Genomic DNA, 15,425 nt, shown 5'->3' on the forward strand with positions numbered 1-15,425 from the left:
TGCACTGTCAACCTCTGGAACTCCTTGCCAGAGGGCATTGTGAAGGCCAATACTATACTGGGGTTCAAAGGGGAGCTAGATAGGTTCACAGAAGATAGAAGATAGGTCCATCAATGGCTCTTAGCCAGGATGGGCAGGAATGGTGTCCCTAGCCTCTGTTTGCCAGCAGCTGGGATTGGGTGACAGAGCATGGATCACTTGATGATAACCTGTCTGTTCATTCCCTTTGGGGCATCTGCCATTGGCCACTGTCAGAGGACAGGATACTGGGCTTGATAGACCTTTGGTCTGACCCAGTATGGCCGTTCTTATGTTCTTCTGCTCCACTTCGAGGCCCCACTCCCACTCCACTCCTCCTCCCAAAGCCTCACCCTCGCTCGCCTCTTCCCGCACCCTCCCCTCGAGGCCCCACCCCTTCTCTGAGCACGCCCTGCCTGCGCCCTGCCTTTACTTCATCTCTTCCCACCCTCACACCTCTCTCTCCTCCCCAGCACTTCCCGCCCACCACCGAACAACTGATCGGCAGCAGGCGGGAGCTGCTGGGGGGAAAGGGAGAAGCTGATCGGTAGGGCCCACCAAACAGCTGATCGGCAGGTGGCTTTAAAGATTAGCACTGGGACTTTGGAGCAGACGTTGGGTGTGCATGTTATTATGATGTGCACTCATGTTTTAATAATATAGGATGAAATCCTGGCCCGTTAACAGCAATGAGGCCAAAATGACACCGCTACAATATGCAGTGTGTAGTAACTGGGTAGTGTCCCTTTAAACAGTGTGTGGAATTATTACTGCAGGAAGGAACCTCACAGAAACACAGCGGAGTCCGAGTAACTGTGTTTACTAACTATATACAACAAGCAACCTATAGACATATACATGCTACTGGCAGTAGTCTGTTGGCTTCTGAAACATAAAACCCAGTGAGCACCATTAGAAGGCTCACAAACTATTTAAAGGGATACTACGCAACTCCTAGCTGCTGCACACACTAAACTGTAAATGTAGCTGCCCAGCTCCCTTTAAAACTATCCCCCTAGTTGGCTCTGAGAATCACAACCTAAACATTCAAACAGATCCCAGGGGGCGCGGCCCAGAACCAATGCCGTCTTCTCCGCTACGCTCGGTGGCTTTTAATAGGTTTAGACCCTGCTGCCTGAGCGACTGAACTGATTGAGATCAGCCGAGTGACTGATCTGTAATATCTGATAAAAGTTTTTAAATCTCGCTTTGACTTCAGAGTAGCCAAACGCCATGGGATGCCGGTGCCTGCTTTAATTAACAATTTATTCCAGTGCAACAGAGAACAGAGTCAGGGGCCATCAGGTAGCTCTTCGATGCATCTGGCGTTATTAATAGTTAATTAGTTCTCCTACAGCCAGAGCACAGGAACCGGCAGGAAAAGTTGGAGCGAGGGACACTTGCTGCGCCAGGGACGTGCCGGTGGAAAGAAAAAGCAGAGAACTAAAGCTGCAAAACCTCCTGTGACGAAGAGACGAGATGAGCCGAATGTACAGTCATTCCACCAGGAAGGGAAGATCTGTGAGCTGGACAGGGTGGTGGCTAGTGACTGGTTTGCTGGTCTCCTGGCAGCAGTAAGACCTGCTGTGTGTCTCTGGGAGGAGACTGTAAGCTCTTTGGGGCAGGGACTATCCTTCACTTTATAGACCCTACCACAATAGGGTCACTATCTCACCTGGGGTTTCCAGGTTCTACTATAATGCAAATCGTAAATAACCGTTGACCCCACAAAAAGGCTCTCTGGATAAGTTAGAGCAGCCCCAGGGGCTGTTCTATCCTCAAGCAGCCTTTCTCAGGTGGTACCACCACCCGGGATCCCCTTAGCACTGAGCATTATGGCTCCTTCCCCTTTCTGTCTCCTGCACCTGAGCTGGTAAGAGGGGAACAGCACAATTATGCACATGGCAGCTCTTTGCTGGGGGAATTCTCCTCTGCCCTTTGCGGCTCATTCACAACCCCTCCATGCTGCTGGAGAGGCATAGAGAGACTGGAGTAGGGGGGCAGCATCGGCCCCCCCGTCAATTAGAGAACAGGTTTCATAACTAAAGCTGCAATGTTTTTAAAGGCATCGGACCAAATTCAGTCCCGGTACAGAATAACTCAGCACAGTTCTCATGCTTATCAATGGAAACTCAGCCTGTTTATACCAGGGCTGAATTTGGTTTGTCCCAGGAGGTAGTCAAGGCAGAGAAATGTCCACTGGAGAGATCTTTTTTATCAGGCCTTGTCTACACGCAAATTCAAACTGGTTTGTTAAACTGGACACTCCGGTTTTGGTTTCAGAGTGGTTTATAACAGTTTGGTCTAAACTCCTTAAATTCCTTTAAGCTAAACCGAAATAAGCCCGTTTTCAACCAAAAATCACAGTCCACACAGGGGTTTACACTGGCACCATCAACGTGATTGATATTCACCCCTTTCGTTACAAAGATTCAGCTTGCTCGTACAGACAAGACCCAAGACAAGCCCTGTCCCGGCTTTCTCTGCTGCGGCTGTACTAAATAATACTGTTTGACGGAGACATCTTTTGCACACAGGCATAATGAAACCTGCAGTAAAATCTTCCAGCTTTGCAAACGCAGGACGTGAATAAACAGCAATGAGCAATACCAAGGCTGCTGCGTATAGAGACCAATTAACAAGCTGTTTCTGAACAAACTCAGCAGGAACATCTGTATCGAGCTAGCTAGCTAGCTATTGAAAAATAAAAGGGCTAAGGATGTTGTTAGCTGGGCTGTTCACTGTTTGCCCGGGCACAAATTCTGTTTATGGAGGGTTTCTGTTCAATACCTTCTAAAAGCAGCCTGAAATGTTGTATCACCTCATCAGCCTAAGCAGCAGAGAGTGGAAATTTTCAGCATTCACTCAACCTGCTCTCACTGAGAATTTTCCTGCTGACTTCAATTAGAATCGGGGTCCATCCAGTGCTGAATGCCTTTAAAAATCCCGTCCACAATACTTCAGCCTGGTGTACATACAGGCGTACCCGTTTCCCTGTTTAGAGTTGGGGCATGCTTGTGCACCAACAGCATTAGAGTGGGATCATCCCTGGGTCGGGATCTGGTAATACTGGTGATTGTCTGCTCTTTTGGGGCAGAGCCTGTCTTTTTTTCCTTCTGTGTTTGTACAGCACCTTGCACAATGGAGTCCAGAGCCATGACTGCGGTTTCCAGGTGCTATGGTAACACAAATACATAAAATAATATAAAGATGCTCACACCTGTAAAGCTTACTCCTGTCATTTTACCTTAGGTCTGCTCTACGCACAGTTTGCATACTGATTTAGCTACTTCATTTAAGGGTTGGTTTTTTTAAACTGATTAATATACTGGTATGTATAACCTATTATACAGATCTTTTATAATATTATACAGATATTATATTATCTTTTATAATATTATACAGATCTTTGCTGTCATAGCTATGTTGATTAAGACTGTAAAAACATCACACAAGCAATCCCCCTGTGTGGAAAGCAGCTCATCTCTGTAAGTGTCCTTTTGCTGGTATAGTTTATGTTTCTTGGGGAGGTGGTTTCAAGTGTCCTTTTGCCGGTATAAGCTGCATCCAGAAGGCTGTGCCAATACAGTTATACGGCAGAGCTTTTGTAGTGTATACTGGCCTCCCGGTTCCCTTCCCGCATGGGACCCAACTATACAGGTAGAAACACATTTATACTAGACCTGCATGTACATTAAGGGGGTTGTACCACTTTAATTATACCTGTATAAAGCCACATCATTTTTCTGCCTGAACAAGCCCTTTTTTAGCACCTTTGGACCAGTATAACTGTGCCCACACGAAAGGGTTTTACTGCTTTAACGACATCTGTTTCTAAACCGATACAGTTAAATCGGTAAAAAACGTGTGCGCGGACTGACCCTTATTGTGTGTCTGCCCTGCAGCTGGAGATGTAACTTGTAGCTTGGCCAGAGGCACCCACACTAGCTCTGATAGCTCAGTGGTTTGAGCGTTGGCCTGCTAAACCCAGGGTTGTGAGTTCAATCCTTGAGGGGGCCATTTAGGGATCTGGGGCAAAAATTGGGGATTGGTCCTGCTTTGAGCAGGGGGTTGGACTAGATGACCTCCTGAGGTCCCTTCCAACCCTGATATTCTATGATTCTATGATCTAGCTCACGTAGGAAAAACAGCATTTAGCATAGCCACACCTGCGTGGGCGGTGTAGCTGCCCCCTGAGTACAATCCCATCTGAAATCCTAGGTATGCATTTAGAGCGGCTAGCCCATTCCCAGCCGCGGCTACACTGCTATTGTTAGGTCACTAGCTTGATCAGACCTAGTGCAGGGGTGTCTGCTGGAGCTGGAAATTATACCAGTGTAGACACCCCCTCAGAGGCTAAAGAAATGCAGCTGCTGATTCCTGGTGAGCTTTCCTTCATGTGCTGAACCCTCACTGGGAGTCTGCCATCAAGAGCCAGGTAATGTGAATCTCACAGCGTAGTAAAGCTGATGGGGAATTTTTTGATGGAAAACGTTTTCATCAGAAGTTGCCCATTTAAAGAAGCCAAAACTTTTCACAGGAAAGGGGGGCCAGTCTCGACAAATTTTTCCACTCGACTAAAAAGTTCTGAAATTGTCAAAACGACTTTTCATTTCAAAATTTAAGATTGCTATAATTTTAAAAATACAACAAAATGGTAAAAATCGCGGCAGTGTTGAGCACCCACAGGGAGACTGCTTGATATTCAGTGGACACATTCCTAAAAAGCCAGTGCATATTTAAAAAATAGCCAGACATCTGTGCCTCACTGCAACTTTCCTTTGCAGTGAACGCTGACACCAGGAACAGCTGTTTAAGGAAAGGTATAATTCCAAACACACTCTCTAGTGACTGAGTGAGTGTCATTCTTGGCAGGAGATGGGACTGAGCAGTTATTAGCTGGTCTGTTAGAAAAATCACAAGAGTAGAACCCAGGAAATTCTGAGTTCTAATGCTGGGTACTCATTTGCTTTTCGGCTTTGGGCAAAGCACAATCTTGGGACGAGTCGGGAGAGTTTTGTGCACTTGTCTCCCATAGGGAGCTGGGCAAATGCTTCAGCGTGATCAGCTTCTATGATTTCACTCGCTGTGCTGCAAAATAAAAAAGCTTGGTGCTGAAAATGCCCCAGCTCTCTTGGTCCTCCCAAGGTTATTCATCTGCTCCCCAGTCACATCCCTCCTGTTTGTGCATTTTAGGAACGTCTCCAGGAAACGGTGAAAAACAAACAAAATCCCATGCGCTTTCCCAAGGAGGCACCTGGGCACAATGGAGTGTTTAAAAAGCAGCATAAGCCTTTACAGTTACACACACTTTAAGGTGCCTTTGCCCTGCCAGAGAGGTATAAAATGGCCTTTGTGTAAATCAGAATGAAGTTCAGTGCAAGACGCCTTCTTCAAAGTGTGCAGAGGATTAAAAAAAAAAGGGCTCTTTCAACAGAGCCTTGGAGTTTTGCTGATCAAAGTTACACTAAAAACTGCAGCAAAGAGCAGCTCGAGACGGGAAACATACTTGCGGCTTATGGGAAGTTTATCTCTGCACAGATCTACAGCAACAAAACAAGATGAAGAGCCACTTTCAGAATCTCAGGTACAGTCTAACAAGAGTGAACAAGACTCACTAATCAGGTTCTATCTACTGTATTTATCAGAGCAGGATACTTCCATCTTTTCAGGCCTTCCCAGTGCAGCAGAGTCAAATAATGGGCAGAGAAGAGAAGCCGAGATCTCTCTCAGTGTGGTGCAAAAAGACCCATTAGCGTGATGGACGATTAAACAGACATTTCATAATGTCAAGCTCAGTGCAGTTCCGTGGCATGGCTTGGATTTCCTCACGGGCTGGTGCTCATTGAGCAGATATTCTGCGAGTGTGTCATACCATTTCATTTTGCTTCTTCGCACATTTTTGCAATCAATGGGACAAATCATGTGCCCAGATGGTGGTGTTGAGCGCACGCAGCACGAAAACAGCCATTTCACAACAGATGGTGACGAGAAACTGAAATGCACTAAATTATACTACTAATAATAAAAAAGAATTGGAAAAGAGAGGGAGAAGATGATTTACGAAGCTCCAGTTTTCACTGTGACTATAACTGATGTGTTAATTACTAGTGTTGATGAGTCAGAGATGTGACGGCCTGGATACCATTCCAGTGGGAATCTCACTTTGAACAAACATGCCACAGGTGAGAAGTCCGAAGAGTCAGATTTTCAAAGGTGCTTAGGCATCTACGGACACAGATAGGTACCTAGTGTTGTCTTCAAAAACGCCTAAGCTAATTGGGCCCCCAACTCCCAGAGAAATCAATGGGAATTAGACGAGTAACGTGCTATAAGCCTTTTAGAAATCCCACTAAGCACCCATCCGCATCTTTAGGTGCCTTAAATACCTTTGAAAAATTAATGCCCATCCTCATTGGAGTACTGTGAGGGCTCCTGTACTGAGGTGTGTTATATGCTCAGGTACTAAAGTGGGGAGTGCCACAGAAATGTCAATATTACCAACTAAATTCTGTTTCTGTTGGAGTTAATGACAAAGTTCCCATTGATTCGATGGGAGCAAGTTTGGACCCCACCGGAAGGGGCCCATGAGCCTGCAAGCAAAGGGAATAGTAACGAATGATGATAATAGTTCTTGTCAGCCATAGCTTTTGAAGCACTTTACAAAGGAAGTCAGCACCATTATCCCCATTTGACAGATGGGGAAACTGAGGCATGGAGAATCTGAACCATCTTCCCTACCAATCTGAAATGGATCCTGGGTTCTACTGTAAGGCAACTAGCCCCAACCTTCTGGGACACTGCACCATTTCACTAGGCCAAGGCAAGACTGTGATTACCCTATTGCTGACCACCACTTCCTGTTCCGTTACACCAGTGCTAACCCATCAGGGAGTGTATCCTAAGTACAACTGTGGGTTAGATCATGCACACACTGAATGGAAAATGGGCAGCCACAATGCACTGGGGCTCAGTATTAAGGGGGCTAGGGAAAGAGGTTACCCGTTACAAAAGGCTGAAATTACAGTGCTGATATCTGCACCAGTGGTTAATAGCACAAGAGGAGACTAAGACATGAGGCATCAGAAGCTTTGAGACTGCTGAGCCTCCCACTTCTGCCATCCAGAGTTAGGGGTTCAATCATGCACTCTGGTCCCCATACAGCAAAACACTTAAGAACATCATGTGGTTTTAACGTTGAGCAAGGCGGGTGATTTCATATGCTTAAAGTTAAGCATGTGCTGAAGCGCTCCGATAGTTTGGGAACAAAGTGCTCGACATCTTGCAGGATCGAGCCCATAAAGCAATTTCGCAGTCACTCAGGTTCATATTAGGGCTGGTGCAGGGTGACATTGTGTCACGGACTTGGGTGGTGTTATGCTGACTCATGCCAAATGAAAACCTGCCTCTCATTTTTGTAGTATCATAGAATCATAGAACATCAGGGTTGGAAGGGACCTCAGGAGGTCATCTAGTCCCACCCCCTGCTCAAAGCAGGACCGATCCCCAACTAAATCAGTATTCCCAATTTGTAAAGCCATTCAGCACAAAATTCATGGAGTTAAAGGTTCTTAGAATCGTAGAGTATCAGGATTGGAAGGGACCTTAGGAGGTCATCTAGTCCAACCCCCTGCTCAAAGCAGGACCAATCCCCAATTTTTGCCCCAGATCCCAAATGGCCCCCTCGAGGATTGAATTCACAACCGTAGGTTTAGGAGGCCAATGCTCAAACCACTGAGCTATCCCTCCCCTCCTTCACATGTATGTGACTAAATGCCTGTCTACAAGAGGAAACTGACCACAACTGCTTTTGTAGAGTAGTTTATGTCACAATAGCTATTCTGGTCAGTTTCTCCCTGTACACAAGTCCTTATTCTCACTGTTTAAGACTTTAAGTGGTCTGCAGGGATTGTTGTATCTTTCAGACTGGTTGCACTTGTATCTCTTGAGAGATCAATTAAATGGACAAACTTGAACTCACAAAGACCACAAACATTTGCTTTTCCAATGAAGCTACCTAAAGGTCTAAACTGCAATTTAATTAAATTAAACCCTGCATTTAATCATAAAAAGCCATTCATCATCACATGGGTCCAAGCACAAATGTTGTGCCTCATGTTTAATCTCCCTCTTTTCCATTCATATTCGTTTTCAGAATATTAAGGACATTTCAACCTGGTTTTGCAATTAATTCCTCCCCCCAACAGCCTCCCCCACAAAACACTAAACCTTTGTTTGCATTTTGACCAAACCTTTTCCTCTGGGAATCTCAAAGTACTTCACAATTAACGTCACAATGTTATCAGAGGAAGGCAAATATTACCAACTGCATTTACTGAAGGGGAAACTGAGGCAGAAGGAGTAACTTGTCTAGCATCACACAGTGAATCACTGGCAGAATGAACACTAACACTCAGGAGCACACAAACCCTGGGCTCCTTCTCAATCCACTCGCCCATTCTTCCTACAGTTCTGATCTAGGCTCTGATCCTGGAATCAGGTCCCCAGAGAGAAAGATTCAATTACAGCATCAGACCCCTAAGAGGACAGGCCCCCATTTAGTATGGTTGAATCACACATTGTTTCTTACAGTCTGAAGCAGTGTCCAGATAGAAAAGAAAAAGCACCTCAGTCTTAAATCCCAGTTTAGTGTAATTCTAAATAAATATTCATAAAAATAAACAAGCCAATCTTGCTCGAAGGCAGATGCTCATGTCAGTTACAGTCTATATAAATGGGGATTTATGAGCAACAATTTCCAAAGCTCCTAAGTCATTTAGGAGCACAAGCCCCATTTTAAAAAAGTGACTTCAGCACTTAAGGCTGAGATTCTCAGAGGTATTTAGACACCTAGCTCCCACTGAAATCACATTTTGGGTACTTATCCAATTAGTCCTTTCCAGCCACACTCTAATATAATAAAACAACGATAATATTGTAGCACTTTTTATCAGCAGATCTTCACTTCACAGAGGAGGTCAGTATCATTATCTCCATTTTACAGATGGGAAAGCTGAGGCAGGGGGCAGTGACGTGACTTGCCTGCGGTCACCCAGCAGGCCAGTGGTGGAGCCAGGAATAGCATATGACCAGTGGACAGCATGCCCATCCTTTCCTCTGCAGCATGTTGCCCAACTCAACTACTCTAAATCACGTTTACTCGTGATTAAGACGAGCCCTGGGACTGGGATTCGCAAAGAGGTTAAAGGCTAGAAACATGCATACACACATCTAGGCACAACAGCAGGGCAAACTTCCAGCACCCTTACTCATCCCTTAATGTAGCAGAAGAGTTATTCCCAGAGCAACAGGCATGGCTTGATTCTCATTTACAGTAATGCCCCTTCCCATCACTGTGGCTCTCCAAGGAGGCAAGTAAATGTAACATATGCTCATTTGAAATCCCCATTTGCACCAGAACAGTGCAAAGTGGTCTTAGTGAACTGAGCATCAGACATAGGGTGCAACTGGTCTACAAGTAACCATCATAGGACAGACCCCAACTGTTTGCTGAAACAAAACCGGATTCCTCCTTCTGAAGGTAAAAATAAAACCACAACCAAAATCCACTCTATATAATAGGGGGAAACTTCAGTTCTGTGCTTGGGAGCTTCAAAATGGCCTATCCAATGTTTCTGAAAATGTGCATTTGCTCCCCGGGGAATGCACCCTGCTTGGCACGTTTCAGAGTGAAGTTTTATGGCTATTTTTAAACTCCTAAAGATGGGGGGGGAGGGGTAATGAAAAATCAGAGACAGCCTCTGATCAGAGTTCGATTCCATGATCTGAAGAAGTGGGGTTTTTTACCCACGAAAGCTTATGCCCAAATAAATCTGTTAGTCTTTAGGGTGCCACCGGATTCCTTGTTGTTTTTGTGGACACAGACTAACACGGCTACCCCTCTGATACTATCTTCGAAGACAGAGATTTCTGCCACCAGGATAACTTTGGAACATACGGCCGCTCCCCAAAGCTCTTGGTTACTATCTCCTACAAGAGGAGTGAGCCTCTTTCCTGGAAAGCTTGTGCCAGGGCTGGGCCGGGCCAGCTAACTCCACCAGCCAAGCCAATGAAAACTCATTTGTGACACATAAAGGACAGCCGCTCCAACCTTACCGTAAAGCTATGAAAATCTGTACTGAGTTGCTATAAAGTGGGCTGTCATCAGATCAGTCTGCTCTGCTGACCTAAGATGACAGTTTCGTCAGCAGAAAGAATTACAAATTGGTTACTGTTAAATGTACTTTGAGACAAATAGCAGTGGGCCGTAGGGCTGCCTGTAATGAACCGCGGCTTCAAGCTGAGTTTCAGGACTGAAGAAATCACAAGAGGGAATTCATGTCTGCAAAGCATGTGCAGCTTCTGCAAACTTTAAAGAGCACCTCCCACCCACAAGAATGCCTTATTTTACGTTAAAAGAATCATAGAATCATAGAATCATAGAATATCAGGGTTGGAAGGGACCCCAGAAGGTCATCTAGTCCAACCCCCTGCTCAAAGCAGGACCAATTCCCAGTTAAATCATCCCAGCCAGGGCTTTGTCAAGCCTGACCTTAAAAACCTCTAAGGAAGGAGATTCTACCACCTCCCTAGGTGACGCATTCCAGTGTTTCACCACCCTCTTAGTGAAAAAGTTTTTCCTAATATCCAATCTAAACCTCCCCCACTGCAACTTGAGACCGTTACTCCTCGTTCTGTCATCTGCTACCATTGAGAACAGTCTAGAGCCATCCTCTTTGGAACCCCCTTTCAGGTAGTTGAAAGCAGCTATCAAATCCCCCCTCATTCTTCTCTTCTGCAGGCTAAACAATCCCAGCTCCCTCAGCCTCTCCTCATAACTCATGTGTTCCAGTCCCCTAATCATTTTTGTTGCCCTTCGCTGGACTCTCTCCAATTTATCCACATCCTTCTTGAAGTGTGGGGCCCAAAACTGGACACAGTACTCCAGATGAGGCCTCACCAATGTCGAATAGAGGGGAACGATCACATCCCTCGATCTGCTCGCTATGCCCCTACTTATACATCCCAAAATGCCATTGGCCTTCTTGGCAACAAGGGCACACTGCTGACTCATATCCAGCTTCTCGTCCACTGTCACCCCTAGGTCCTTTTCTGCAGAACTGCTGCCTAGCCATTCGGTCCCTAGTCTGTAGCTGTGCATTGGGTTCTTCCGTCCTAAGTGCAGGACCCTGCACTTATCCTTATTGAACCTCATCAGATTCCTTTTGGCCCAATCTTCCAATTGGTCTAGGTCCTTCTGTATCCTATCCCTCCCCTCCAGCGTATCTACCACTCCTCCCAGTTTAGTATCATCCGCAAATTTGCTGAGAGTGCAATCCACACCATCCTCCAGATCATTTATGAAGATATTGAATAAAACCGGCTCCAGGACCGACCCTTGGGGCACTCCACTTGATACCGGCTGCCAACTAGACATGGAGCCATTGATCACTACCCGTTGAGCCCGACAATCTAGCCAGCTTTCTACCCACCTTATAGTGCATTCATCCAGCCCATACTTCCTTAACTTGCTGACAAGAATACTATGGGAGACCGTGTCAAAAGCTTTGCTAAAGTCAAGAAACAATACATCCACTGCTTTCCCTTCATCCACAGAACCAGTAATCTCATCATAAAAGGCGATTAGATTAGTCAGGCATGACCTTCCCTTGGTGAATCCATGCTGGCTGTTCCTGATCACTTTCCTCTCATGCAAGTGCTTCAGGATTGATTCTTTGAGGACCTGCTCCATGATTTTTCCAGGGACTGAGGTGAGGCTGACTGGCCTGTAGTTCCCAGGATCTTCCTTCTTCCCTTTTTTAAAGATTGGCACTACATTAGCCAATTAGAAAAGGAGTACTTGTGGCACCTTAGAGACTAACCAATTTATTTGAGCATAAGCTTTCGTGAGCTACAGCTCACACATCCAATGAAGTGAGCTGTAGCTCACGAAAGCTTATGCTCAAATAAATTGGTTAGTCTCTAAGGTGCCACAAGTACTCCTTTTCTTTTTGAGAATACAGACTAACACGGCTGTTACTCTGAAACCTTATTTTACGTTGACGTACTTACTGGCATCTGTGCAAAGGAACTAGAGGTCACTTGCATTTGCCAGTAGTTGGTTGGCAGTTTTTTTAGCCCTGATCCTGCAGTCGATTGCTCATGGGCAGACTCCAGAACCTGTTGCCATAACTGGGACTTCAAGGAAAGCCAGAGACAACCTGCCAATCCCTTTACCGATACACTTGCCATTCCCGTTTCAAGGCAAGTGGAGCAGTGAGTAACGAACAGGGAGCTTTCATCTGCATCCAGAACATTTTACTAAATACATTAAAAAACAAAGAAGCCAGACGTGACTCAATAACTCCTGCCAATTTCTGGGTTTAACTCCCAGTTATTTGCCAAACCCTGTTAGTACCTTTAAAATAAACGTTTATTTTTCCCTTGTTACAATCGCTGCAACCTTCGAAATAAGGATGATACTCTATTAGAGAGCCAGTGCGACCCACTGGATTAGGAGATCTGTTCCTAGCTCTGTCCTCGACCTGCTGGATGACCTGGGGCAAATCACTTAATTGCCCCGTGGCTTGTTTTCCCTCCCACCCTTTGTCTATTTTGATTGTAAGCTCTTCAGGGCAAAAACTCTCTCCCTATGGGTTCGTACCACACTCAGCACAAAGGGTTCTACTATAATACAAATCCTAATAATATGTTTGCTTGACATCTTCCTGAATTCGGTCAGTGTGGTCTTGGAAGCCGTATTTGTTTACAAGTATCTCCGGACCGCACATTCGTTACTTTCTCCTGAGAGGGCGGGAAGTATTACTATCTTTGTTTTACAGCTAGGGTATTGAGAGATTAAGTGAATCGCCCAAGGTCAGGTGAGAAGCCTACTGCAGCGCCAGGCACAGAACTCAGATCTCCTGAATCCCAGTCCAGTACATTAACCATAAACTCAGTCTATCAGTTGTGAAGGAAGTTCATAATATTGATTCCGGCAGGTCCTGCCAACATAAAAATATGTCACTTACCAAGCAAGCCTAACCTAAAAAAATGCACATCTCCCAGCTTTCCAACAGGGTGGCACCTGAGTAATCCTGCAGAAACCTAACATTCCCTCCCCAATCAATACCTATGTAGCTCGGGTGGTAAAACCACCACCACCATGTGCGTAATTGTGATGGGAATGCATGAGAAAAATCGGCTGGTTTCTTCTTAATATTTCATGCCCAAAAACATTTGGTCACTTTGACTGCAAAAGGTGAGACAGAGAATAAAGCCAGCTCCTTGGAGACAAGGATGGAAGGTCATACTGCTCAGTGCGTCAAATGCGGTATTGCCGGGCATTTCCATGGCCCTGATCGCCCCCCCCCCCCCCCACTGGCAGGACATCTGTCTCAACAGGTGTTTCCTGGTCAAGCAACTCTTACTACCAAGGTCTATTAGTATTTAAAGCCTTTAATATATAATGTTGGGGTATGTAAGGGTTAAGTAAAGACCTGGGTAGCCGCTATCATGGTAATAGGGAGGGAGGCACATGCAAGCACTGATTCTTCGCTTGATAAAGCTGCTGTCCTTTTCCCTTCCCTTCTGCTTGTTAAGGATAGATAAGCCTTGCAGTTGCTTGAGAAATATGGTTGTCTGAAGGATCTTTGTGTGAAGAAGTGTTATCTCCCCTCTCCCAGCTACATAAACGAGCTCAGGGTCACGGCCCCTTCCCAGGATGACCAGATGTCCCGATTTTAAACGGACAGTCCCGATTTTTGGGTCTTTTTCTTATATAGGCTCCTATTACCCCCCACCCCGTATCCCGATTTTTCACACTTGCTGTTTGGTCACCCTACCTCTTCCTCCCTCCCCCGGGAAGTGCTGATTAAGGGAACTTGTGGCTACAATTACTGCAAAGAAAGGTATCTTCAAGGTAAAGACATGTCTGTACAATATGCTTAATGCTGTAAACGGTAAACAGGGTAGGGTATAATTATATTCAGTATATAACTATTAATATTCATTATATTGGTGTTCATATTATTAAATAAAGGTTTTGGGGGCGCTGTAGTAAACGTGGGTATTTACATATGAACTTAGATAAAAGAGTGTGACGTGATTAACTCGGGGCTTACTCGACAACTGGGTCGAGGGGAACAAGTACTGCAATAAAGAAGTCCGTTTACTCAATAAGCCTCTGGGTCAGCCTGCTCCTTCTTTCCATCTCTAACATATACAGACTAACACGGCTGTTACTCTGAAACATATAAGTGCTGTCTCTGGGGGAAGGGCAACCTGCGTCTTAACACCTTGTCACAAGCAAGTACAATCGTTACCATTAGAAGCGGCAGTTGTATCAGGTTAGCATCCTGAGGGGATGAGAACATGGAGCTCGCCGCTTTCCCTATACAAAGCCCAGCCAATGCAGCCTTAAGACAACTCCAGAATCTTTTGTTTCCATTCCCTTTGGTAATTCCTATTTATTTGTATCGGAGTAATGCCTAAAGACCCCAGTAAAAAATCAGGGACACATATTTAGCTACTGGGGTGTCTGTCGTGCTGACCACTGCTGTCCAGGGTGCCTGCCAGCCTGTGGGTTTGGGGTGCCATCAAATTCATCATTATCCTCCATTGCTCTGGTGCAAATTAGCACTAGCAATAATACCCACCTTTCATCTAGCGCTTTTCATCAGTAGACCTCAAAGTGCTTTACAAAGGAGGTCAGTATCGTTTGTGCCCATTTTACAGACAGGGAAACTGAGGCAGGGAGGTGACATGACTTGCTGAAGGTCACCAGCATGGCAGTAGCAGAGTTAGGCATAGAGGCACTTCCCCGGGAGATGCTTCTCTCTGACTCTAAGCCCCTCTCCCTACAGGGGCACCTAGCTCAGGGAATGCTTAAAGGGGTCCTGGACAGAGATAATACAAACCCCCAGTTCGTGGCAATTAGCCCCAGTAACATATTCCTCAGCCTCGGGGGCAGCCCCTCCCCAGCCACCCAGGGGGCTCCAGCCCCCAGCGCAGGGGGGCTCCAGGGCCCAAAGGCAGGGGGCAGCCCCACCCCACCCAGCCAGGCATGAGACACAGCCCGGCAGGGAGGAAAAGCCCCGGTACCCCAGTCCCTGCAACGCGTCTCCCTCCCAATCAGGCAGCTCAGCCCCATGGCCCGGCCCCGGCAGCTGCTCCCCCAGGCCGGTGCCTCGGCAGCCCCCAGTGCAGCCTGAGACCTCACCCCCGGGCCCCGCCGTCTGCTCGCCGCCTACAGCACAGCGCCCCCCGGGGCGGGCACAGCCCGGCCCCCGCTGCCCGATCCGGGCAGTTCCTACCGCGGTCCCTTCCCCGCTGCCCCCCAGCCCCTGGCTCCTCCGACCCCCGGGTCCGCCCCAGCCCCCGATCCCCGGGGGTCCCCCAGCCCCTGG

At 46.5% G+C, this 15,425-nt stretch overlaps 1 protein-coding gene across 4 annotated transcripts in view; it reads right to left on the reverse strand.

Annotated features, from left to right (window-relative positions):
* Nucleotides 1-15,425, reverse strand: part of POU6F1 (POU class 6 homeobox 1) — a 33,942-nt gene that overhangs the window by 17,401 nt on the left and 1,116 nt on the right. The window lies entirely within an intron of this gene.

The sequence above is a fragment of the Lepidochelys kempii genome, chromosome 20 (genome assembly GCF_965140285.1).
Source record: "Lepidochelys kempii isolate rLepKem1 chromosome 20, rLepKem1.hap1, whole genome shotgun sequence".
Lineage (NCBI taxonomy): Eukaryota > Metazoa > Chordata > Testudines > Cheloniidae > Lepidochelys > Lepidochelys kempii.